This window comes from Homarus americanus, unplaced genomic scaffold (assembly GCF_018991925.1).
Source record: "Homarus americanus isolate GMGI-L3 unplaced genomic scaffold, GMGI_Hamer_2.0 scaffold58126, whole genome shotgun sequence".
Classification (NCBI taxonomy): Eukaryota; Metazoa; Arthropoda; class Malacostraca; order Decapoda; family Nephropidae; genus Homarus; species Homarus americanus.
Window position 1 is genome coordinate 25190 of NW_024711059.1, and position 24506 is coordinate 49695.

Genomic DNA, 24506 nt, shown 5'->3' on the forward strand with positions numbered 1-24506 from the left:
AATATGGGGGCGTCAGAACAAAGAAAGAGCAGGCAAAGCAGTTTTTGCATGCTGCAAGAGGTGGTACTGTTGCTTCTGTAGCACACATAGGGCTGGAACGAACGTACATGGTCATTACATTACATATCTCTAGTTTAGCGATTCACGAGTTTAGCGCCCGCAAGATGGTACGAAGTGATCACTAAACTCTGATACCCATCATAAGGATAATCTTAGACAAGTCTGAAAAAGTGCCAAACAGCCTTCACCTGGGAGACAATTACTCCACACCGTAATGCTTGGAGGATCACCACACGAGAAAGTGTCAATACTTTCGAGTTAGCCTGATTGCATATCAAGGTAGATAAGCGCCAACGTTGGAGAGACGCTGCCACCGCCTCCCCATCACTTAAGGTAGCCATCCACACATGTAACATCTATGGATGGTCCTGCCGGTCCTGTATCGGCCTCTCGAGTCGCCTCAGAGCTCACCAACGTGTGACATCTTTAATAACTCATTTCATTGTATCACAATTGGATGATTGTCATACTCGATTCCAAATGACATCAAAGTAGTAGTAGTAGTATAGGAAATCTCCCAACTCAATTGTGAGGGAATGCATCCCAGGATCTATGCCCTAGTAACATACGGATTTTCAGGAACAGACCGTGACTGTATATAAAGCATACACTGACTGCTGTGAACATTGAAAGGATGTACATTATAGTTGACTGTCTTGGCATGTGGAAAACAGTGAAAAGAAAAAAAATCACTGGAACCTTTTTATCAAGTTTTTTTGTTTAAGTTTTTCAACTGGGCTGTTCTTATAGATCGCTTGGTGACGAAAACTACTTATGGCCTCTATTGCTGCCATGGCTGTAGCACTTGCTACAATTGCAATCTGTGAAGTAGCAACCAAACATGGAGCAGGTTGGTGATCAGACTTATAAAACTTTAATAGTCTTTGATGCAATGGCCATTTAAGATGTCTATGCTGTGTAATACAATTTCTTACCATTTTTATGTACCTAAACTAGATATTTTAAAAGACATATTGTTAAGAAGAGGAGAAGTTTCTCACCTCAAGAGTAACCAAATCCATCCCAGATTTTGTACCTTACTCATTTTAAAACAGACAAAATGAACCAACTAAATGCAATCCAGTTTACCAAACCTTTCCTAACTCACCTGAAAACTTTTACAGTAAAACCTCGATAAAACGGACTTCATTACAGTGACCCTGTTTAACGAACACCTCGGTTAACGTAATTTCGATTAACGAACTGCCTTCCGAAGGATCTTCAATTGATTAACGAAAAAAATTGGTTAACGAGTTCTTCTGAACCGAACTCAACTTTTCGCTTGCACTGACCGGGCAACCAGCTTTAAGTATCAGTCCGCCAATACATTAATCGGTTCTGGGGCAATTCCTTACTATTTTAGTAAATATCAAGAAGTTTATACTATTCAATAATTTTAAAAGTTTAATATTCAATTTTTAGTCATTTTAACAATTATTGAACATAACTAGAAGGTAAGTGACTAGTTTAATGTGGCATCCAGCCTTAACACAGCAAACAGGAGTTTAGTCTCTCTGTTTTCACTGGAGGTAACATCTTGTGAGACTCTCTTCAATAGCTTTTTTCTGTGTTTCCAAGCAATATTGGTCATTTGAAATATAACATATGACAATATATAATGCAGTGCAGTGTTGATTTAAAAGAAAATAATCTTGAATTACACCAAGAGAGCTAAAATTTTATGGGTGAAATGGAGCCATGGGATGACTTCTCTTCCACCCCAATGCCTTCTCTTTTTCCTTCTCCTCCACCCCCATTCTAAATCCATCCATCATCATCATCATCCAGATGCCTTCTACATACACACCTCAAAGTAAGTGAACTTTTCTATTTTTGTTGAATTTAGGAAATTTTCGGTGAGCTGGAACAATTACCCAAACCCATTGAAACAATGGTTTGGTTAACCAACTTCGGTTAACGGAATAGACCTTCTGGAGCGGATTGAGTTAGTTGGAGGGGGCACTGTTATATGTAATTTGCTTTTTTGGGCTCTGGGTTGCTCTGGTCACCAGAAATACAAAAAACAAAAAACATGTTTTAAGAAATGGGGTATAGTGGCGAGGTGAAGGAAGGACTTTGAAAATAGCAATTAAATGCCAGGTAGCGACGTGTCCTCCTAATATTACTTATTAAGTAATTATTAGATGTGTTAATTGCCTAGTTGGCCTGGCGGATTGGCTAGGAATTAACATACCTAGGTAGCATTTGCTGACATTTCATTCATGATCTTAACAAAAAACACGTTTTAAGAAATGGGGTAGATTAGATTAATAAATAAATCTTATCAAATGAACAACACTTACTGAATAGTGTACAGTGGTCTAATGAGATTTGCTATCGGCCTACTGAGAACTAAGACACTTGAGTATGTAAGCAGGCTGTTGATCAGGTACATTCTTCAGGTTTATTTATTGATTCAGTATTATATTCTCATATTATTGGCCTCTTATGGTTTATGGTTCAGCATGATTAACCCTCTCACGCATGATGATGCGATTCACTTCATAATCATGATAAGACCAAGTTCACGGCGACACAAATCGAGTCACCAAACATGAAAAAATTTGCCAAACAGCCAACAGAATTGCATCAAATTTGGAAGCATCATAGTAGCAAGTAATTTCTATCAAATAAACTAATTGGCAACTCTCGAGGCCCATATGAAGGGAAGACCGGAACGATAAATGCTGAGTATTATCTCACCAGTCAGACCTTGAGTGTGAGCCGCGTTCATTTAAATTTCCATAACTCCGTGCAGGTTGCCTCAACTCCTGGATTACAGTGCTTACCCTACTACCTGAAATAATTTCTTTTTGGTACATGTATTAGAGAAGTGAAGTGATGGTTGTGTGATATAATATTTTTTTATATATATTTACAGAGAAAGTGTTTAGTTTTCAAAAGCCGTTACCGTATCAGGCTGTACAACCTCGTTATAGTGACAATGTCTTGAAAAGTCTTAAAGAGGATGATTTTTCTTGACTGAATTTTATCTGTACCATTCTCTTAGTTATAGTGTTGGCTACAAGATGCAACATAATTTATGTCAATATAAAACATAGGCATAAATATAATAAAAAATAATTATATATATATTTTTCATTTGAGAAATTGTTTTTACCATTTTCTCAATATATCAGAAATCTGATTACCGCTTTGGAAAGCTCATAAAATTCTGCTTCTAGCAGTGTACAGTAGAACGTCGATTTAAAGCAATTCAATTTAAGATTATTGATTTAAAGCGACGCCCACAATTAAGGACAATATTTTAATTTAAAGCGAATCTTTCCTATTTTATGAGTCAATCTGGTGCATCATATTTTAAAATTCGTGCCTAATGTTTCTCAGCTTACACTGTCCTAAGGGCAGCTGTACTGTACATGTACTCAAAATAATGTACTAAATGATTAAAATTTTGCCTAGTGCAAACTATATAGCATGCTTATATTCAAATTAATCACTATCTTATACAAATTCCAGCAATGTAAATTATATTCTCCCAGTCACTTGTGACAATTTATAAGCAAAAACATAAACTCAATCTAAAGGACATAAATAAACAAAAATACTTACTAGACCTTCAGTGCCAACTGTCAAACATGTCACTGTCACTCCTCCCTCCTCCCTCCCCCCATCTTTCCAGCCAGGGTTTGGTGTTTTAGGCTAACAGTTTTTATCTTATATAATATCACAGATATTAGGAGAATATTTTTGCATTGCTAGAATCCTTGCAAGACAGTGAACAATTTGAATATAAACATCATATATTTTGCACAAGATATTAAAAAATTGCTCTTTGTAATAAAATTCTTAAATTAGAACTAAAATTTTTATGTCTAATGTGAGCTATAGCATGTTTATATTCATATTAATCACTATCTTATAAGAATTCCAGTAATGTTAATTATATTCTCCCCTGTCAGTTCAGTGACATTTTATAAGAGAAAAAGTCACTCTTAAGAACAGATAAATAAATAAGCAGCATCAACTGTCAAACATATCACCTCACCTCCCCCAATTCTCCCATCAGCTGATCACTAGTAAACAGACCATCTTACATCCCATAATTTTAGTTGTTGATTTATGAGTGTTTGTTTTAACATAATACTACAGAAAACAATGTTTTGTTTATTTTAGGAGATGGGCTGAGGTGCATCTGGGTAGACTCTCAGTCTTTTTAGTATTTTGTGTTTCTCTCAAGTACCAAACTAGATTATTCCATTTTAACAACACCTTGATTTAGTGCGAATTTGGTTTAAAGCGACCTCTCTTGGTACATATCTTGTGTTATATCGACGTTCTTCTGTATAGTACTTGCACAGTTAGCTCAGACAGTTTTGAGCTAGGCGGTTGTGAACCTAATAGTGTGTATTTTTTTCTCTCATGTTTATTAGAAGTGACAAAAAATAGCTACAGTGAACCCTCACTTTACGCGGTCAATTGAACCCACGGAGGCCCGCGTAAAGCGAGAAACGCGTAAAGTGAACAACATAACATATGGGATTAAATGAAATAGAGACCGGTTGACCCCCAAACTCCACTTTCCTATATACACCTATGTTCTAGTAAAATAACATCTTAATTTATGATGGTACATGCACACAATTAATACTTAAGAGAAATAGAGAAATACAATCGCCAAGTTAATGTCCCTCTCTGAGAAATTTTGGGAAAACCACTAGATTTTAAGGTATAGTAATAAATAATACCAAACAAACTTAGATAATATAATTGATTGCTGGATTCCTTGAAGACCAGGAATATTTTTGAATATAAATGTCATATATTTTGCACAAAAGATAATATATTTACTCAGAGTAAACAAATACTTACATTAGATCTAAAATTTGTATGTCTAATGCAAAATCTATGATGTTCATATTCAAAATGATCATCAAATTGTAAGAATTCCAGCAATGTAAATTATATTCTGGCTGGGTAATTTAAATGAATTTTATATATGCAAAACAAATATCTTCAGTTAATAAAACAAAAATATTCTTCACACACTATCTGTCAATCAAAGTACCCCACCTTGCCTTTCCTCACACTCACGCCAGCTGGTTGGTCGGTCCTCCCTACCAGATAAATGTTTGGGAGAAACCAGAATATTTACTTTTAGTGATAAATAATACCTCAGACTAAAGTTAGGATAATATAATTGACATTGCTGGATTCCTTGCAAGACCAGGAATATTTTGAATATACCGTCATATATTTTGCACAAAGATAACATATTTGCTCTGAGTAAACAAAATACTTGCATTAGATCTAAAATTTGTATGCCTAATGCAAAATCTATGATGCTTATATTCAGATTATCAAATTGTAAGAACTCCAGCAATGTAAATTATATTCTGGCCGGATAATTTGTATGAATTTTATGAGCTAAATAAAAAAATTATACTTCACCGCTATATGAGTAGATGCACCGCGTAAAGTGGAATTGCAAAAAAATTCATTATGTGCTGTCTTTCCCACCCTGAGGGCCTCAGAGATATGATCTTAGAACTGAAAAACTTGAAACTTATCTTGTGCTCGGGAAGGTGAATATAACATCTTCAGTAATAGAGAAAAAATACAAAACTGTATAATTTGTAATATGACTTGAAAATAAAAGGATAAGCTGTATCAGAAGGTTATTTACTCAAGATGCTGCGGTGGCTGCTTCTGCTTATAACGTTACAACTAGGGGTCACTATAACACACTGTATAATACAGTATTTGATATGAAGATACCTTCCTAAAAATTTTATTTACTACCATTGAGTGATAAATGATGGCTCAATTTGGCTACTTATACACTTTGACTAATGATTAATGAATAAATCAGGGTACAGTATGCCCTTAAAATTTGCAGATGTTTTAATTTGCTGACGTTGATTATTCACAGATGGCGCCCTGGGTTTACCCAAGAATGTCTAAGGGTCAGGGAGTCATTCGTTCTAGAGCATTTCTTTTACCTGTATAAATAATAAACAATCCAAAGGTAAAATTTTTAAAATAAAATATTCATTGTTATTTAAGATAATGAGAAGTTTCCAAAAATTTGTACATTTGCTTAAATATTGTTGAAATTATATTTATGAATTGGCAACCACAAAATTTTCAGATAAAATTTTCTTCATTATTTAAGCAAATATAAGAAAATTGTAAACTTTTCTTGACCTTAACTAACAATGGATAGTTTATTATTATAAAAATTCTACCTTTGCTTAATATTTATCCTGACAGTAAAGCAATGGATCCACCAATCACAATGACCTTTACATACAGCCTTACTTTACCAAGTATTGCCAGGTAAAATTGCCAGTAAGAGACTCAGGGTGGGATCGCTGGATCTTTGGATGACTGTGCTCCCTGATCGGCAAATGTTATTACAGATTTGGCTATTCATAGCTAATTTTGGAACCTAACTCTGCCAATTTTAAGGACATGCTGTATATCCAGATACACAATATTGTACACTACATTATTTTGTAAGTAAGAGTTAACCCTCACTTTCGCGTTAATGTAACCGGAGGGTACAGCGAGCGAGAAGCGGTAGTGAATAACATAACATATGGGATTAATTGAAATGAGTCAGGCCGATCCCCAACTCCACTTTTGGCGACACATAACTATGTTGTAGTAAAAACAACATCTTAATTTTATGATGGTACATGCACACATTAATACTTAAGAGAAATAGAAAATACAGTCGTTAAGTTAATGTCCATTCAAATAATGGACCGACTCCTTCCCCTCTTCTCGCGACTACACTGCTGCTCTTTTCCTCTGAAAATTTTGGGGGAAACCAGGTATAGTAATAAATAATACCTCAAACTAAAGTTAGGATAATATAATTGACATTGCGGATTCCTTGTAAGACCAGGAATATTTTTGAATATAAATGTCATATATTTTTCACAAAAGATAACATATTTACTCATATTAAACATTACATCTAAAATTTGTATGTTCATGCAAAATCTATGATGTTTATATTCAAAATGATCATCAAATTGTAAGAATTCAGCAATGTAAATTATATTCTGGCGGGTAATTTGTATGAATTTTATGAGCTAAAACAAATATCTTCAGTTAATAAAAAATATATTCTTCACAACACTATCTGTCAATCGTACTCCCACCTTGCCTCTTCCAACCGTGCGGTCAGTCCCAACCCCCACTCCCCCACCACCTCCCTTCAAGAGAAAGAGTCGGTGAAAAAATAAATTTTAAACATTTTGTATTAAATAATACCTCAGATTAAAGTTAGGATAATATAATTGACATTGCTGGATTCTTGTAAGACCAGGAATATTTTAATATAAACGTTATATATTTTGCACAAAAGATAACATACTTACTCAGAGTGAACATTTTATCTAAAAATTTTATGTCTAATGCAAAATATATGATGTTTATATTCAAAAATGATCATCAAATTGTAAGAATTCCATCAATGTAAATTATATTCTGGCCGGGTAATTTGTATGAATTTTATGAGCTAAAATAAAAACTTCAGTTAATAAAAAAAATATTCTTCACACGTAACAGATGGTCGGTCGCCGGTCCCTCCTCTCCCTCCACCCCCCCACCAACGCCTCATAGATAAATGTGTGAATACCAGACTGTTTACCTTTTAGTAATAAATAATAAATCAGACTAGTTAGGATAATATAATTGACATTGCGGATTCCTTGTAAGAATATTTTGAATATAAACGTCATATATTTTGCACAAAAGATAACATACTTACTCAAGTAAACATTATATCTAAATTTGTATGTTAATGCAAAATCTATGATGTTTATATTCAAAAATGATCATCAAATTGTAAGAATTCCAGCAATGTAAATTATATTCTGGCGATAATTTGTATGAATTTTATGAGCTAAATAAAAAATTATACTTCACCCGTAAAGGGTACACCCACCGCGGAATGTGAGCATCCTGGGTTCTGGCAGGGCACCGCGTAAACGTGGAAACGCGGAATGTGGGACCGCAGAAAGTGAGGGTTGACTGTACTACAATAAACCCTTGTTATTCATGGGGGTTAAGTTCTAAGGAATGGCGTGAATAGGCAAAACCACAAATAGCAACTTATACTACCTTACTGCACTACTGTATACCTATACCAAACAACTGACCAGCTGGGGCAGCACTCATCCCCTCTTTTACCTTATCTAATATTTCAACTTTCTTTGCCAGGGTCATCACTGACTTCTGCCTTTTACATTTCACCTACTAGCACTGACACTAGGCAGTCTTTTTAGGGCCATTTCATACAGAAACACTTAAGGTTTTGAGAATACAACACGAGATGCTATGTGGGGTGACAAGTCTTGCTGCAGGAAAAGGTTTTTAGTTTAAAAAATTTATTGACAAAGCTTGGAGTACAGTTTGTCTATTCTGAGTAATTCAGTCAGGTCTTGACACTGAGGGTGGTATCACTTTTCACTGCCACGCAGGACAGAGGTTCATACACAAAGGAATACTTAGGTCATATTCATTAACAGTATATATAGGTCAGAGTCATGTGGGTGATATCACTGTTCACTGCCATGCAGGACAGAGGTTCGTACACAAAGAAATACATCATATTCATTAGCAGTATACGGGGTCTGTCCGGAAAGTATCCAGCCATTTACTATTAAAAAAATATTGCTTACCTAGGACAATGGTGCCTTAGTCCCCTTCAAAGTACTTTGGGACTCACACTTTCCAGCATCCTTCCACTTTTCAAAACAGTCTGCAAAAGTCCTCTCTTGGATCTCCATCAGCTGCCTCGTCGCATTCTCCTTAATCTCGTCCCACGGTCTGAAATCTCCTACCTTTCAATGGCGATTTTAGCTTTGAAAAACCAGAAGTCGCAGGAGCCAAATTCGGCTGTAGGGGGCTGAGAGACCTGGGTGATGCAATGTTTTGCTAAAAACCCTGAGACGCGGAAGAATGGGGAAGGCGTTGTCATGATGAAGCTGCCAGTCACCACTTGCCCACAGCTGCGTCGCTTTACCGCATCCTTAGTCGGCAAAAACTTTGATGTAGTACTCCTTCGTTATTGTTTGGCCTGGACGAGATTAGGAGAATGCGACGAGGCAGCTGATGGAGGTCCGAAAGAGGACTTTGCAGATTGTTTTGAAAAAGGGAAGGGACGCTGGGAGAAGTGTGTGAGGTCCCAAGGGGAGTACTTTGAAGGGGACTAAGAGTGTCCGAGGTAAGCAATATTTTTTTTATTAGTAAATGGCTGGATACTTTCCCGGAGACCTCGTATATAGGTCAGAGTTATGGGATGTCACTGTTCACTGCCATGCAGGACAGTGGATCATATACATTGGACATCATATTCTAATTGAAGACTAATCTGTGTGGGCTAGCAAATTTAGATAAACAGCAAGAATGTCCTCAAGCACCCCTGATTCAATGTAGTAATTACAAAGTTCATGATACAATAAGCCAGGTGGCCTGAAGTCTTTGACAGTGTCACATTCAATAATATAGTGTTCAAGTGTATACTTTATAGGTTTATCACAAAATTTACATGCTGAGTGTTAGCGAATCATCAAAATCGCAAACTTGCAAATGGCAGGGGTCTACTGTAATGATAAATACACTGCAATGTTATTTATTAAGTGGTGATAAATACACTACAATAGTATTTATTAAGTATTGATAAATACACGACTGTACTGTACTGTACTAATTTACTAAGTGTTGAACACAGATGTGGTAAGCCAATCAGCTATTTGCCCTTTGTAAACAAATGGCTTATGGTGTTCAGTGTGGGATTCTTTTTCAGGAAAGCTGATTCTTTTAGGATAATATTTTTAACATGGCACCAAATGATCCTAAATTATATGAGAATTGTGGTGGAATTGCCTAAAGAAATGTTAAAGGAATCTGGGGAGAGGGGGGGAGCACCCACCCATGCTACCCCTCCCTTTCCAGCTACTCCCAGATAAACACTTGTCTTCCACATACAATATACTCCTGTACTTATTTGTTCTTATTTTTATCTTTATAGTACTGTACAGTATACAGTTTTCTCTTTATTTAAAAGACAAATTCTGTGGTTATTTACATCTAACACTTTACAGTAAATTCCAATCATCTCGGTGACAACAGTTGTTAACAACCAGACTTAAGTGTGATTTTCACCAAAGAGTTCTGTTTCATATTTTTTGTTGTTGATGTTGTTGTTATACTATGACCTAAGTTGTTGAGTGCAGTAATAACTTAACAACAACTGATTTTCTTTAAACAGTTCAGATAAGCAGTGTTATCCCCCCCCCCTTCCCATATATTTGCTTTTTTCAGACTCGCATTTTTCGGACTGGGGTCTGCCCCATTAGTCTGATTTTTTGAGGTTCTTCTGTGTATATAAAACATTTCTTTCTTTGTTTTATATTCTAATGCAGGAGGCAGTTGGGTTGCAAATTGCTGCCATCATCTACGTGAGTGCTTACTCCTGGTGTTGGGCCCATCACCTGGGTGCTGGTTGGAGAGATGTTCCCTCAGGCTGCTAGAGAAAAGGCCTCTGCTATCATCTCAGTACTTAACTGGTTTTTAGCTTTTATAATCACCAAGACCTACTTTAGGTAAGAACTTTTTCCTCTCATATGAACATTATTATTCAGTTGTTTAGTCATGATCAGCCTGTTAGCTAAGTAAAGAAGTCTGTTTATTGATCAGAACTGTATTGCCGTACTCAGCCTTAACAAGATGACTAAAACTAGTTTTAATGGGAGTATGGGTAGTGCGCACTTGTGAGGAAAATGAGCGGTCACGAGGTAAGCCACGGTGTGAAGGCTGAGATGCCGTCTGTGCAACATTTGTATTTTCCTTTTATACAACTACATGCTGGGCAGTTCCTTTTGCACTAGGACTGCTTGTTAAAGGGCCAAACAAACTATGAGTTGTACTAGAAGGGCCAGGGACACTGGGAGAGGCCTCAGGAGGCACCACACTGTCAGCATGTGGTGCAATCTCCTTTATTTTTTTATGTTTTCCCATTCCTCCACTTTCACCAGCAACACGAGACATGGTTCAAAACTATCACAACACTGCTAACATTAAATGAAATCACTGTGATGAATAAGAAGTCAGTACAAGCCATGAGAAAATGGTGGGAAATGTGGGTCAAAGTTATGTCATGTTATTAAGAAAGGAGGGTGACTGGTGTAGTCACTCATATAACCATGGAGGCAGTCTACATAGCTACCAGATCATACAGAAGTTGCCAAATGTGCATCTTGTGTATCTAGCATTCATATGCAAACATAATATTATTTGATTGTAATTTTTGAGTTTGTACATAAATTTGCATATAAAAACCCAAAAGCAATAATTTAGATTGTATGCAAATTTGTGTATGAAACCCAAGAGTGTTATACTTCTTCCAAAATAAGTTGTTTGAATGTTCTACTTAAATAGTACCTTTAAAGTTGGCAATCACACTTTGATCCATAGGCTGTAACAAAGCAGTTGTGTTCTTGGGCATGTATTCAATTCTAACATTAGTAAAAAGATCACTCAGGTTAATTGAGTGGCTGGGAGCATTATTTAACAATGGCAAGGCCTTGTTGAAAATATTTCTGCTGTTACTTTACCTTTCCACTGCTGGACAAAAATGGTTTGCGAACCAATCTTGGAATAGGCTGGCAGTCATCCACGCTTTCCTATTTGACATCATATCTCTGGTAACCTAAGTTTGGCGTAGTCATGAATGCCCTTGATTTTTCAGAGTGGTACACAAGCAAGGGGTTTAAATTCATATCTCCCAACAAAAGTGTTAAATGATCCTTGGAAGCCTTGAAACCTGGAGCGCTTCCAAAACAAGCCAGTTTCATTAACGTTGTACGCTTGTTGTGGTGTGTATCCATCCGCTTCAATAATTGCCATTAGTTCTGCTGAATATTTCTTTGCAGCCTCAGTATCAGCACTGGCTGTTTTGCCGACAATCTTAATGTTATATAGGTTTTGGCATTTCTTAAACCATTTAAACCAGTCTTTATTGACATGAAAGGGTTTTGCATCAAAACTTGCACCTTGTTCCTTTACTAAATCATCATACATACTCATTGCCTTTTCCTGGATTATCATGGTGTTTATGGGAACATTTTGCTTGGTTTGATCCTCAATCTACACACTCAGGACACATCCCATACTCATCATCCCATCACTAAAAGTGAAATACAGTGCACGGGTAGTTAAAGGAGTAGCAACTTTGGCACTAGCCTTAATTTTGTCTCTATTATCACGGATTGTTCCAACAGTTGAGGTAGCAAAGCCGAAGGTTTTTGCAATGTAACTCAGTTTTCTCCATCATCAAACCTCCTTAACACATCTAATTTTGTGGTCTTTAACTCCACTGCTTACACTTACACTTGAGGGCCTCTTTCCACTCATCTCAAATAAGAATACACAGAATACAGAAACAAAACTTAACACAAGCTGGGGACTGAATTTAAATTGACAGAAACCATTGTTGTTGTTGTGGGGCTGCAACTGCCTTGAAGCTATCACCAGGAATCCATACACATTTTTTTTAGTTTGGTAAAAATTATATATATTTTTTTTATTTATTTAAAAATTACCCAAATTCCATAATGGGAATTATTTAATTAAAAAAATACCAAAATTCCATCAGGAAGATTTTATTTTTTCCCATATCCGTAAGGGTAATAATTTTAAACCTTAGAAACAAATTTCGTAACATGAGATTCCATATTGTAGGGTTGCCTGTATAAACAAAATAAATTTCTTCAATTACAGTCTGTCTTGGCTGGCCTGCTGCAAAGTTACCACATTTTATTTCATTTACAGTGTAGTGCTTATATCTGCAAATACCTCAATAAAATATTCTGATTGAAAAATACAAACTTAATATCATAGATGATGGTAATTGATATGTGTGTGAATAATGCCATTTGCCAAGCCAACCTTTATAAAGCAGTATATTACATGAAAGTGTGCATGGTTGTGGACTGAACAGCTGACTCACCCACCATGTGGCAGGTAACAGCAGCGCACAAAATGTAGAGTGGTCAAACTCACAAACTCGAGGTCGAATCTTGGTTTTACTGTAAAATACACACAGTAAACCCTCGATAACTCGGCATTTGATATTTCGGAATTTCATATAACTGAAAGCACGGATATGGTCTCGGAATGTATTATAGTATAGCTCAAAGAATGCCAAGATACATAAATTATCTGAGAAAATCTCAGCATAACTGGCGACCTGCATCACCAACCATACTTCTGTGTCACCTACCATACCTCTGTGTCACTAACATACCTCTGTGTCACCAACCATACCTCTGTGTCATAACCATACCTCTGTGTCACCAACCATACTTCTGTGTCACCTACCATACCTCTGTGTCACTAACCATGCCTCTGTGTCACATATACCTCTGTGTCACCAACCATACCTCTTGTGTCACCTACCATACATCTGTGTCTCCAACCACATCTCTGTGTCACCAACCATACCTCTGTCACCTACCATACCTCTGTCACCTCACCATACCTCTCTGTCACCTACATGCCTCTGTGTACCTACCATACCTCTGTGTCACTAACCATACCTCTCTGTCACCTACCATACATCTGTGTCAGCATACCTCTGTGTCACCTACACTTACATCTGTGTCACCTACCATACCTCTGTGTCACCTACCATACCTCTGTGTCACCTACCATCATCTGTGTCACCAGCCATACCTCTGTGTCATGCCATACCTCTGTGTCACCTACCATACCTCTGTGTCACCTACCATACCTCTGTGTCACCTACCATACCTCTGTGTCACCTACCATACCTCTGTGTCACCTACCATACGTCTCTGTCACCTACCATGCCTGTCACCAACCATACCTCTGTGTCACCTACCATACCTCTGTGTCACCTACCATACCTCTGTGTCACCTACCATACTCTGTCACCTACCACGCCTCCTGGGTCACCAACCATACCTCTGTGTCACCTACCATACCTCTGTGTCACCTACCATACCTTTCTGTCACCTACCATGCCTGTCACCAGCCATACCTCTGTGTCACCTACCATGCCTCTGTGTCACCTACCATACCTCTGTGTCACCTACCATGCTTCTGTGTCACCAGCCATACCTCTGTCCCAACCATACCTCTGTGTCACCAGCCATACCTGTGTGTCTCCAACCATACCTCTGTGTCCCTACCATGCCTCTGTGTCACCTACCATGCCTCTCTGTCACCTACCATACCTCTCTGTCACCCTTACCTCTGTGTCACCAGCCATACCTCTGTGCCAGCCATACCTCTGTGTCCAGCCATACCTGTGTGTCTACCCAGCCATACATCTGTGTCACCTACCGCCCTCTGTGTCCCTACCATGCCTCTCTGTCACCAACCATACCTCTGTGTCACCAGCCATACCTCTGTGTCACTACCATACCTCTGTGTCATCAACCATACCTCTGTGTCCCTTCCATACCTCTGTCACCTACCCTCTGTGTCACCTACCATGCCTCTGTGTCACCTACCATACCTGTGTGTCACCAGCCATGTACCTCTGTGTCACCAACCATACCTCTGTGTCACCCCTACCATACCTCTGTGTCACCTACCATACCTCTGTGTCACCTATCATGCCTCTGTGTCACCTACCATACCTCTGTGTCACCAGCCATGCCTCTGTGTCCAAGCCATACATCTGTGTCTGCCTGCATCTGTGTCACCAGCCATGCCTGTGTGTCACCAGCCAGCCTGTGTGTGCCATGCACCTCTGTGTCACCAGCCATGCCTGTGTGTCACCAGCCTGCCTCTGTGTCACCAGCCATGCCTCTGTGTCACCAGCCATGCCTCTGTGTCACCAGCCATCCTGTGTGTCACCAGCATACCTCTGTGTCACCAGCCATGCCTCTGTGTCACCAGCCATACCATCTGTATCACCAGCCATGCCTGTGTGTCACCAGCCATGCCTCTGTGTCACCAGCCATCCACACTCTGTGTCCTGGCTTGCTTTTGAATCACCTACCATGCCTCTGTGTCTGCCATGCCTCTGTGTCGCCTACCATACCTCTGTGTCCACCAGCCATTCCTCTGTGTCACCTCCATACCTCTGTGTCACCTACCATACCTCTGTGTCTGTACATACATCTGTGTCTCCAACCTGCCTCTGTGTCTGCTCATACCTCTGTGTCACCAACCATACATCTGTGTCACCTAGCCTCCTGTGTCTCCCTACCATACCTCTGTGTCACCTATCATGCCTCTGTGTCACTAACCATACCTCTGTGTCTGCACATGCCTCTGTGTCAGCCATACCTCTGTGTCATCCTACCATGCCTCTGTGTCACCAGCCATACCTCTGTGTCACCAGCTTCCATCTGTGTCAGCCATGCCTCTGTGTCACCAGCCATGCCTCTGTGTCACCAGCCATACCTCTGTGTCACCTACCATACATCTGTGTCTGCCATACCTCTGTGTCCACCCTATACCCTCTGTCACCTACGTCATGCTCTGTCACCTATGAGCCATTCTAGCCTGCAGCTGGTAAGTGTTATTTTTGTTCAATCCAGAACGCGTCGCCTAGCTTATACCTAGGATGTTAATGCCTAGCAATAACTCGCCAGGCCAACAGGCACTTAAAACATCTTTATAATTACTTAAACACGTAATAGGAGGACACGTCACTACCTGGCATTTAATTGCAGTTCTCAAACCCCTCCCGTGACCTCCATCACACGCATTGCTACCATCATCTTCTGCTCGAATTAGCTGTAACACGCACAAAGAAGGCTCCGCAATTTGTGTTGTAATAACTAAAATGCATGCCACAAGGATTTTATATACAGTAGTATTTATACATCTTAGCACAGTAGAGAAATTAAGTACTTTTATTTTTGTTTATGTCTCTCAGATATTGTGTTTGGACAATTTCTTATACTTGTCTGGTCAGCAGGCGACACAGAGCGATTCTATTATGAAGACGCTAGATCGTAGTGGACTATATATCCTGGTTTTTAAGTCACTTAGTAAATGATGATGTTTTTCGCCCTTCCGGCTGGGCTCTCTACTGAAAGAAAATATGTAGTGTATACAGTATTCCCAGCAACCCATTTTTGAAATGTTGTTGAAAGCCCTAAAACTAAAAGTCTAGCTAAGAAGCAAGCTCAAATAATGCTTCCAAGTATAGGAGTCCATACGTTTTTCCCTTTTTCCCTGCTTTTGTTTGATGAACAAACATTGGTGAATATAGATCAGCTGTTGAGCAAGCTACAGGTTGTACCTCTCTAGTCCGCATTCTGTGGTCCGAAACTCCCGTGGTTCGAACGATTTTAGTTTTTCAATAGGTAGGAGTAGTATCTTTTTTATTTATTTTTTTTTACTTATCTGCATTATTATTATTATTATTATTATTTCAGGAGTAAGCAATTTGCCCCTCAGGCCCCATGGTGGGTCAGTGACCTGTGCCTGGTGGCTAATCCCATAAAAAACAACAACAAAGCCAAGGAAATTAAGGTTTGTTTACATCCAGCAGTTCTGCTGCTTTCTCTGCTTTGTCTATACAGAGTACAACATTTAACCCTTCAATATATATGAGCTGTAAATAAGTGTTGCTTATTCTTATGTAGAGTAATGACGAGTAGCAGCTATATATTGTGACTTATATACACAGAGTCTCACTTTTTTTTTACCATTAATGGTTAGCTTCTTATATTGTTCCATTTGTTACATTAAATAATACTTTTCTAACGTTATATCATTTTTTAAATTAATTTTTACTACACAGCCAAGGGTCTTATTTTCAGTTTCATATGTAGAACCAGTCAGTCACTGGTTTTGTAATCAATGAAAACAATGCTGTCCTTCATTTCCTTGTGTGTTTTATTCTCACGTGATATATAATGAATTGTATTGCCCATTTTGCCACATAACCATTAATTCAATAAAAAGACATTCAGTAATAAACAATGAATCTTTTGAGATAAGAAATGACGCTGTTTCATGATTGTGCACGCCGCCTGTACACCGATGGCGGGCCTCAAAACTTCATGTTAAATTCGAGTTTCCGCCGCCTAAAATTTTTAATTGTTTTGTTTTTGTGTGTTCAAATAAAAAGATGAATTAAAAATCATAAATTTGAGAAGCTACTGTACGACATTTAACCCTTCAATATGTCTTCAAAGAGACCATGAAGCAGAGAAAGTGGTGCTAGAGCTTCCAAGCATAAGCATGTCACTGTCTATCCAGGAAAGGGGAATTCCCATGGTCCGCACTGGTCAGGTCCCGAGGTTGCTGGACTAGAGAGGTACAACCTTAGGTAATATTACTGTTCCCAGAGTCCTAAGACCTTTGGAAATTTAAGAGAGGAGGTCTAACAGGAACAGGACCAGCTTGCTAGGTTCAGTTATCAACCTAGAGGAAACTTTAGAGGAGGAAAAACAATCCAAGATGTAGTTGGGGTGACCTGTTGTTGGAGAAGTGAAGGAGGACCTTATTCCACCACATCAGGGTCACTCCTCCCAATGAAGCTAGACAGCTGGGCTGTCTAGGGGGTTGGGAAACAGTGACTCTTCCATATGGACTTACAAGACAATCAAAGGGGCGTCACATGGACTTGGTTGAGGCGCCTCCCCTAGTACTCAAAAGGGGTAAAAACCAATCTCTTACTCACAGAATTTGTAATTCAACTGTTAAGCAGAGGTGTGATAGAACTGTTGCAGTCAGAGAATGTTTTATGTCTTGCCTATTCCCAGTCCCCAAGAATAGGCAGCGACAAATTGAGGTGGATTTTAGATCTTTCTGTCCTGAACAAGTCCATTACCAAAACAAGTTTCAAGATGCTCACTTACGATCATCTGAGGCATCTACTTACGCCCAATGTTTGATCTCAAAAGTGGATCTCGATATGCCTATTATCATGTAACTGTTGCTCCCAGGTACAGAAAATTTTAGTATTCACAGGGGGATGTAACTTATTTACTCACAGTGATGCCATTCGCTGATAATTTATGCCAAAAGTGTTTACAAAACTGGCTAACATCCCCAGGGATATCCTTGCAAGGAGTGATGCAAGAACTTACGCTTATCAAGACGATCAGTTGATAGTGGAAACTCTTTTCGAAGATTGTCACAAACGCTACTCAATGTAAACTAGTACTATTTCAAAACCTAAGATTAAAGATAAACCAGGTCAAATCAAATCTTCTGTCATAGGAAAAATTGGGACAATCTAATCGGTTCATCTCCTCGGTTCCCTCATCACGACATGAGTCGCTTGTACGACATGTCCGAAATAGGATGGGATACCATTCCTCAAAAGGAAAGTTCAGTCAAGGAGAAGTGGAGCAACTCCTTTGGGACAAACACATAAACATAAAAGAATTAGCAGTAGTTCTATTTTTTTTAACTGAAATTTCAAAAATGACAGATTTCTGTTGCTTGCAACAGAGCGGGCAGTGTTCTCAATCATCAAGGCTGACCAGATCTTGGCCCCTAAACCTATCGAAATAATTTCAAAGTTTGTGTAACACAAACACTTTACCTCAAAGCAACTCTGTATAATGGAGTACAAACAATTGGGCAGATGCGTTGTCCGTCTCAGGTCCAGTATCGACAGAAACAAAATGGTCCCAAAAGATATCAGTTCAAGAGTCTAGTGAGAGGTTTGTGACCCACAAATAGATCTCTTTGCCTCATAAAACAATCACAAGATGCTAATTAATGCATCTCTAAAAATCAAATCTCTTGAAATGCTCTACTCATAGATTGGAACCATTGAATTCAATCTATCTGTTTCACTGTGGAATAAGTCTAAAGTGATTCACAAACTTAGATCCTTCCAGGAAAGATCCTTCAAATTGCACCATATTGGATCCTACAACCGTGTTGTCTCGGATCTGTTGGACTGGTGCCCACATCCACAATTGCAAAAGGATATATAGAACAGGTACTGCACCCTCAGTTTGAGATATCCTGGGACTTTACGCTTGGAGTTTCTAAAAGATGTTAAATAGATTGTTGGTAATTCATTAGTCGCAACCAAGTATTAGTAGATCATAGGCACCAAACTTTGTGCAATAAAAGTTAAACTTTTTTTCAAATAATTTATTGAGGTTATCTATCTAATCACAGTGTCGGAAACAGTGGTGTTAAAATTTTTAGATTTCAGTTCAGAGTTGAAGGCCTTCAGGATTGATGCAATTGCATCTTGCAAATCAGCATTGTTGACCTTTCTGAATGGGGTTTTAACATTACTTTGAACAGAATTTATCATAATGTCTCAGATGTCCTTTTTCATTCAAAGACCCTCGCTAAAGAGAATCCAAATTGGTATATTAGATAAAGTTATTAAATTTCTTTTCTTTTTTTTCGGGATTAGTTACCTGGGCTGTTGTGTTGTTATTAGTAAGAGAAACAATTGAGACCCTGCAATTGTGTGAAGAGGATTTTTATACCTTTCAGCAATAGGACAGGTGAGAATCAGTGAACTGATTTCAATTTCCAATAACTATCATTATTGGTATTTTTGAGTAGTTGATTTTTTTCCCATGAGGTAAGAAAAAAGTGAGTGGAAGTTTAACTTGTCAGATGTCGTTGATGGAGAGACAAGGTTCCTCATATATTGTGCCCAGTTAGGAATCTTCAAGAACGTTAACCAGATTCCCTAATCAAAGCCCCTGTATTCTCATCATGATGGTAAGAAATTGTCTCCGAGTCAAATGACAAAATATTTATCTCAGTGTGAGTCAAGCAGACCCTGGCAAGAAATTTTTGGCACATGACACCAGGAAATATGCAGGGTCTGTGCCTTCTGCATAGAGCCCTCAGTCAGATCAAAGAAGTGAGCTTTTGAAAATCTTCTAAACATTTCAAAACAGCTATGTTCATCTATTTCTGAAAGATGCTTCGACATGTGGTGGTGCTGGGGTCCTCCCCCACCTAGTTACTTCTCCTCAACCAGGACCTTTTTCTTTCCTATGGCTTTAGAAGGTGCAGTGGTCCCTCAGTTAACGAAAGCACAATCCATTCCAACAGGTTGCTTAACCGAAAATTCTCGTTAACTGAAACCATTGTTTCATTGAGTTTTGGGTAATTGCTCCAGCTCACTAAATTAAATTCAAACAAAAAAGTAGAAAATTCACCTACTTGAGGTGTGCAGAAGGCTCCCTGGATGATGATGATGATGTGAATTTGAAGTGGGAGGTGGAGGAGGAGAAGGGAGGGGAGAAGGAAGTGGAGGTGGAGGGAGAAGCATTTACCGCTTCTTGGAAGGTGGAGTCACCTTCCATGAAAATGTCAGGAACCTCTAGACTGACAGATTCTCCACCATGAACATCCTCTCCTTCTTGAAGTGGAAGGCTGAGGATAGCATCTTGTCTCTGCATTTTAAAGAAGGGAGACTATTGAGTCTCAGCATGACACAAGTTAGTCTAGCTTTTTTCCACATCTGGGTGCTTTCATGCCAGTTCCTGAACTTCCTCTAGTAGTAAATCACTCTTTCAACCTCTTTAGCTGACATATGGTCATCACTTTCAATTCTCCTCACCACTGTCAGCCTCTAACATCTCATCCAGTTGCTTCAAGTCATCAGGAGGTAATTTCCCATGAGACACATCACAGCTCTTCCACATCCTCCTCTCCTCACTTCAAGGCCCAATGACTGACCAATGGACAATCTGTTTTTCCTCATCCCTCAAAATCATGGACTACTGATGTCATAGTGCTCCAGGTAAAGAATTGAGGGATCTAGTGAGACTTCTTGCCATGATGGATTAAATCAATTTTGCAGTCAGATAAGTTAGTCTGCTTCAGAACTGTTTCAGTGTTAGTTCAGGATCATTGGAAGTTGCCTGATGACACCTCCTAAACATTTTCTTCATGTACAATCTCTAAAGTTGTTGATCACATTCTGTCTGGCTGTATAATTGATGGTGTTGGGAGGCTTATATCACATAGCCACCTGATACTCCAAAGTTCTGGTAAAGTTCAGGGTCATGACCAGGAGCATATCCATGAGGAGAAGAGCCTTTAAAGGGAGTTATTTTGTGTTAGGGATTTCTTTGACAGAGGCAAAGCCACATCAAGAGCCCATTCATTAAAAGAGCTGTCTTGTCACCCATGTGCTCACGGTGTTGGACTTCCAATAAACCCGAGCTTTGGTTTTGTTTATTTTCTGCGTTTGAACACTCTGGGCTTAGAGTGGTAGACAAGATGGGCTTCAGGGAAATCCCCTGAAACATTGGCACCAAGAGAGGATTATGGTCCGGGTGTTTCAGTGAGGTGGGCTTCATCTCTGGTGATGAATGTTCTTTTGGGCATCTTTTCCAGAACAGCCCAGTTTCTGTCCATATTGAACACTCTTAGAAGAATTTTCTTCTTCCATCAGTTCATTAAATTCAACCAAAATTTTGCTGCCCCTTCCTTATCAGCACTAGCAGCTTCAATTGCCTAACAACTCTGAAATGTCACTTTTTTAAATTTTTAACCAGCCTTTGGTTGTCTAAAATCTTCAAAATTCTGTGCCTGAAGGTTGATCTGTCTTTAATATTCTGATATCTCCCCGGCTCTTTCATAAATGAATTTAAGAAACTGAATCACTTTTCATCTGTTTTTCCTAATCCAGATGAGAAGTACTTCTCAGTTTCTGCAATTAGGGATATCTATTTTTAAACACTCTTGTAGATTTGTCTCTCACTTTCACTTCTTTAAATTTTATCTTTCTGTAAGACCAATTACGCAGCCTATGTCTATATGCTATATTCTTTTGCATATACGCATTGTTCTAGTGCCTTGTTCATGTTTTTTATGATTTCGTTTGGTTTGTATTGAAATCGCTTTCTTGATCTCTTAGGCCCCATGCTGATTCAAACAATGTCAACACGTGTTTTTAAGTTAAACTTGTTGTAAATAAAGAATACAGTGACCTCGCTTAATCTAACACTGCTTAACGTAATTGGTTTAAGCAAATTGCCCATAAGGATCTTCAATTCGTTAACGTAAAAAAGCCTATAACGGTTCTACGAACCGACCTTAACATGTTTTCGCTTTCAATTGACCGGGCAACCAGCTTATTAGATTGTCCCCAATACATTAATCAGTTCTAGGGCTTAAATTCTTACTATTTTAGTAAACATCAAGAAGTTTATACTATTCAATAATTTTAAAAGTTTAATATTCAATTTTTTAGTCATTTTAACAATTATTGAACATAATTGAAGGTAAGTGACTAGTTTAATGTGTTAATGGTAGTGCAAATGTAATTATTTTATACTGAAACTTACGTTTGGGAAGCTGGATTAAAAATAAGAATACCGATATATTAAAATAATAAATATATATGTACTGTATTATAAACCTGTCTAACATACCGTAAAATAACAACATACCCCGGTAATAAACACAGCTATCATCATGCACTGCCGCCATTTACCAGTGACGAAACAAAAAATGGAAAGTGACCACTGTAAGGGGGGGGGTGGAGATAGGGCTATTTTTAGCCCATCTTTGTGTCCGAAGTGGCCAGTAAGGCATACCGGTATATTTACTGATCATAATACTTATCTCCTATAAATAATTCATTTAAATTTTATTTTTTTACATAGAATATTCAGTAAATGACTGCGATAATTCTTGAAACTACCAACAGTGGTAGTTTTCTTCATGCTAAATTTAGGATGAGAATGAAGAAGCCGAAGACACGTCATCTGATTCAGAATTTGATCCTTAATGATGATGCAACCATAAATGTATCAGGTAAACTTCACCTACCAGGTATAGCCTCCCTTTGTCGCGAAGCAAGTTTATAAATTAAAGAAAATACTTGCAGTGTGTTTAATATATTACAGTATATTATCAATAAATAAATAAACAAATAAATCGGTAAATCTATTTCAAGTAAATGGAAAAATTTTACTCGACACTGACATTAGTTTCAGTTAAATAACAGACGCGTAAGTGACGTCACTAGTATTTACACCACACCAGCCGGTAAAATTTGATGCCATTATTTGAAGTGAATTGGCCTTATTTTAAATAACCAACCATAAATAAATGCAAAAATGAAAAAAAGATCAAAAGTAAGAAACAATATACTGTATATATCTTGTGTTGGCAAGGTAAGAGAAACAATTGAAACTCTACAATTGTGTGTAAATGAGGCAGAAAGATAGATCAGCAACCTGGGACTTGGTCACAATTTTCGTGATGCCATATGGCAGCAAGGTCTACCATTAGACATTACATTATGCTTTCAATATCTTCCCAGGCGGTAGTATCTCCCTGTTTGGTAGCTGCCTACTACCGACTACCTACACAACTTTTAGTAATATTACTTTGATACAACATGATAAATTAGACAAACAATGAAAATAAACAAACAAAGGTTATTTACCAAGAAGCTTCCCTCTGACACAGGGTAAGAGGGGGAGGGGAGATAAGAGGGCTATTTTTTGCCCGTCTTTGTGTCCGAAGTGGCCAGTAATGCACTATACCGTAAATAATTCATTTAAAATTTAATTTTTTCTATAGAATATTCAATACATGACTTCAATTTTAAAATACAGTATAACCTCGCTTTACGCTGTCAATTGAGCCCACGGAGGCCCGCGTAAAGCGGGAAACGCGTAAAGTGAACAACAGAACATATGGGATTAATTGAAATAGAGACTGGGCCGACCCCCAAACTCCACGTTTTCACGACACAATACGTACGTTTTAGTAAAAATAACATCTTAACTTTATGGTGGCATGCACACACACACATAATATAGAAGAGAAATATCAATAAGAGAATAATATACTGTACCAGGTAAAAGAAAAATCATGGTTTAACACATATGTCATGGTAGGTTCGGTTAGAAAAAATCAAGGTTTATCACTTACGTAAGGTTAGGTTATGTTAGGAAAAATCAAGGTTAGGTTTAACACTTATGTTAGTAGAAGAGATTTGTCGGAGTACGGGAATGGAGGCTGGTTCCGAGGCAGAGGGCAGGCTACTGGCCCTCAGGTGAGTCACCATCACTGTCATCCACACTTATCAGGGCCTCCCTGACAAATCCCTCAAAGTCACCATCACTGTCTCTGTCACTATTACTGGCTTGGGCTGGCTGTGGTGGGTTGCGGGCGAAGAACTCGGTAATGCTTTGTTGACGGCTAGTGTTGATGTTGTCGTGATGCACCTTGATGTAGGGCTCCATAGCCTGCAACAGCTGGGTAGTGAAGACTTCATACCAGTTATCGTCAGGGTCGTCGGAAAGGAAGAGCTTCAGTTTCTCTACACACTCGATGGCACCCCTTACATTGCCATGCGATAACTTGTGTTCTTCTCGGGATGACGTACCGCCTGTCTCTTCACTGACGTGATCGTCTTCTAACATCTCGTCGGCAGTCACATCAGGATCCCTTATCACCTCCATAATGTCGTCGTTGGTGGTCTCGGAGAAGCCTGCAGCTGTAACATTCTGCGC

The 24506-nt window shown here is 38.5% G+C and overlaps 1 long non-coding RNA gene across 1 annotated transcript in view; it reads left to right on the forward strand.

The window, feature by feature from the left end:
- The first annotated feature begins 797 nt into the window (after nt 1–797).
- LOC121859414 overlaps nt 798–24506 on the forward strand; it is a 53571-nt gene continuing 29862 nt past the window's right edge. Inside the window, exons 1-2 of the long non-coding RNA XR_006087643.1 lie at nt 798–910; nt 10464–10643. This is a non-coding gene — a long non-coding RNA (uncharacterized LOC121859414). The remainder of the gene's footprint in view (nt 911–10463; nt 10644–24506) is intronic.